The sequence below is a fragment of the Oreochromis aureus genome, linkage group 3, assembly GCF_013358895.1.
Source record: "Oreochromis aureus strain Israel breed Guangdong linkage group 3, ZZ_aureus, whole genome shotgun sequence".
Taxonomy (NCBI): Eukaryota; Metazoa; Chordata; class Actinopteri; order Cichliformes; family Cichlidae; genus Oreochromis; species Oreochromis aureus.
The window spans coordinates 103,459,898-103,463,477 of NC_052944.1; the positions used below are offsets into that span (position 1 = coordinate 103,459,898).

General features: G+C 39.9%; 1 long non-coding RNA gene across 1 annotated transcript; it reads right to left on the reverse strand.

Moving 5' to 3' along the window:
• Positions 1 to 1,471: 1,471 nt before the first annotated feature.
• LOC120438694 lies at positions 1,472 to 3,010 on the reverse strand. Its single transcript, XR_005612051.1, has 2 exons — positions 2,220 to 3,010; positions 1,472 to 1,646 (listed from the first exon to the last, which is right to left on the reverse strand). It is a non-coding gene; the product is annotated as an uncharacterized LOC120438694 (long non-coding RNA).
• Between the last annotated feature and the right edge of the window lie 570 nt (positions 3,011 to 3,580).

The window sequence follows — 3,580 nt, forward strand, 5'->3', positions numbered from 1 at the left end:
AAAACACCACAGCAGAGGACAGGTGCAAACTGGACATGAAAGTCAGAACTGCTGAGAAATGTCATTGGCGGATTACTGCCACATCTTTCAGACATCTAAATGAGACATGAAGTAGTCAGCATCAGAATGGACTGTAATCACCTCTCGCACAGCTAATTTACACTCACACAGTCTGGGAGGAGGTACAATAGCATCAGTTGCAGCTAAATAGGTTTTTTCCACCACAGCAGTCAGACTGCTACACCAGCGCTTGTAAGAGGTGTAATTGTATTTTTAGCTTGCAATATTTTTGTATTTGTGAAAGTTATACTATCTATTGCTTCTTAATATTTATCTGGTGCTCTTATTTTGTTTCTTATTTAATATATCCCATCTGGCATTGCACTGCTGAATAGTGCTGGGGCTGAGGAGAAGCAGAAGAGAGTAGAGGGACTGAAGACAGTAGACATGGTGTAGATGGGAGCAAATAAGGTCTGTGATTAAGGGAAACTTGGTCAAATGTTTGTCTAAATTCTGTCCAGTGGTTAATTGTATTTACCAACATCAAAAAGTCACAAGCAAAGAAAGACCACACCATGGCACATGTTTAAAAAAGGAAAGTTTATTCATAAAAAATATTTATTAAACATAACTCCTCTCTGCTAACATCTGGCTACCAGATGTCAGCAGAGAGGACTGTGTTGAAAAGCTTCGAGTAATGAACCGTTCTTTACCACAAGCTTTAATGTTTCAGAAAGCTTCATTTGGCCATCACTACATTGGGACATTTGAATTGAGTCAATTTATTCTCAGTTGACAGTAGTATGTTTAATTATCAAGAAACAAATAAAAATTGTACATAATCCTTTTATCTTCACTTTCAGTAATATCATTAGATTAGGCAATTTTCTTGGTAACGCAAATATTTAGAGAGCCTATCACATTTTAACACCTCAGTTTATGTAGGTTGACAGCCTGCTGAGCTTCAAATGGAGAATCGGAATAATAACTCAAAGTTTACAGTTAATTTAGTAGAGTTTGAGTTATTTCAGTTGTGGAAAACAAAGTTTAGCCTTGCTGAATCATGGCAAAATTTCAAATCATTGCATTAATTGTTGTTTTAATCCAGCATCCCAACTTTTTTGAAATTTGATTTATGGCATCATATCATAAGATGACCTCTGCAACAAGATTCCCTAAAAGGAGAGAGATACTTTCCTAAACCTTCAGCCCCATCCTTAAAACTTTCCTCCACACAGAGAGAATGATGATCTTGTTTCCCTTCCTTATGACCTTGTCTGCCATCAACTTACAATGGACCCACTGTGTGTATGTGTATGATATACCATAAGGCCCATTTGAGGTGTTACTCTAATTGCATATAACTAAGTGTGAAAGTGATATTGCAATTACTAAAGTGATCAATGCATAAGAAAAGAAATCTGCCACGACACCCTCCTGAATCTGAATTGGGTAAGCAGAGGAAAATGGATCTATAAATGCAGTTTATTACATGAATTCTTGGGTATATTAGTTCAATGAATATTTTATATAGACTAATGTATAAATCGTACAGATCAGATCAATAATCAAACAAACATATCAAACTAAATGATCAGTGGAGCTGATCCTGGTGTCTTCTGTGTGTGTCTTGGCCTGATTATTCTCTGCAAATGAAACAGAATAGAGTCACACAAAGAAATAAAATGTCAAGATCTGCAGGACACAGATGTCTTAAACAAAGAGGACCCAAAGCAGGCAGGTGGAACAGGGAAAGCAAAACTGGACACAATGCACAAGAGACAAGGACTATCAAAATAAAACAGGAAACATGGCAAACGTGGAGACCGACACCCAGACTCAATACACATAAACTTGACGCAGGAAGAGAACAAACACATGGCATTACAGGGCGGAGAGATGCAGAGATTGTTACATGAAGTGACATGATGGACTGAGAGACTGAGGTGATGCTGAAGTCAGAATGAGACAAAGAAGGGAGATACTTAAGGAAATTATACCCTCTACAGGCATCTGACAGACACAAAAGACACGTGATTCTGACAGAAAATTCATAAGCACAAGGTAACTAAATTGTACCAACAGAGACTAGAAACATCAATCACTTAGTAACATCACAACATTGATAAGTAGACAAGACTCAAAGGTTCAAAAACAAAACACTGGGTGAAAGATCGATAACCATGACATTAACAACATGAACTAATTCACTAACTAACCTGTGACTGTGAGCCACAACCTCTTATATCTCCAGGCCTCCTTGCTGTTGACCTGACAGCCGTATTTCCCACTGTCTCAAACTTTGGGGTCTTTCAGGGTCAGACTGAGGTCTCCAGTGGTCAGCAGGTCTTTCTTCATCTCTGTTCGACCTTTGTAATGGTCGTCCTGTTTGTCAGGCTGGTCAGAGCCGTTCTCATACACGTGGACTTTCATGTATTCGGGTTCATGGCGTTTCCACAACACTTCAGTGTCTCCAGGCAGGTTTACTGTGGTTTGAAAGGGCAGACAAACAGACTTTTTTTCAATCCACCAGTTTTTATATTAGATCACTTACAGATGCTTTCTATCATGCAGTAGCATGAAGTATTTTTTTGCAAATTTCAAATTGTAGACAAGATACAAAATGAGTTTTAATTTTATTATTTTAGTTGTCAAGGGGAAAAAAGCTATTCAAGCTGCCCAACGCAATCTTCTTTTTTTTTCACTTCACACACTTCCTGATCACAATTACTGAACTGGAACAATAAACAATGTGAGACTGTGGCTCAGCAGGACTCTGTAGTGGGTGTGGGCCAAAATAGCTTAGCGCCTATTAGCGGCAGCCTCTCCACTAGTGGTGCAACAGATCACGGTTGATCCGAGATCTGAACCGATCCCACTCAACGGTTCGGTACACACGTGATCCGAAGATTCGAAAAAGAAAAAAAAAAGTATGTGTATGGTGCGCGCGGTCAGTCTGTCAAGCTGTAGTTATGGTCAGCGCTAGCGGTCCAAGTAGCGGAGCAGAGGAGTTTGCGGCATTTAAGCAGCCCTTTGCTGCCCAGTCCGACCGGGCTAAAGCTAAAAGCTAATGGGGTGTTTAGCTGCAGACGGGAGGCCGTCGTCTGTTGTGCAAAACAAGGAGTTTAAACTGTGATGAACGTGCTTGAGCCACGCTATGATATCTCGTTGCGCGTCCACTTCAGTGACAAGATCCTTCCAAGCATGTATGAGCAGGAGAAGTTTAAAGTTATGGCTGAACTGTCCCAGGCATCTTCTGTTGCTCAAACTACAAATGGGTGGAGCTCCAGCGCTACGGAAAGCCACGTGACCGTGACCGCTTGTTATATCACAGCGGAGTGGTAGATACAAAGCCCTGCACTGCCCTATAGATTACATTAGATTAGATGAAACTTTATTTATCCTCGGGTGGGTTCAAACTGAAATTCAGTTTCCAGTAGCACAGCACTGACAGAAGTTACAGAATGTGAGCAGAAATATACCAAATATACACATTTATAAATGCAGAGAATACAAAAGGGATAAATAGAATAAATAGGAATAAGAATACAAAGGAACGGCACATTTTAAGTATTGCGAG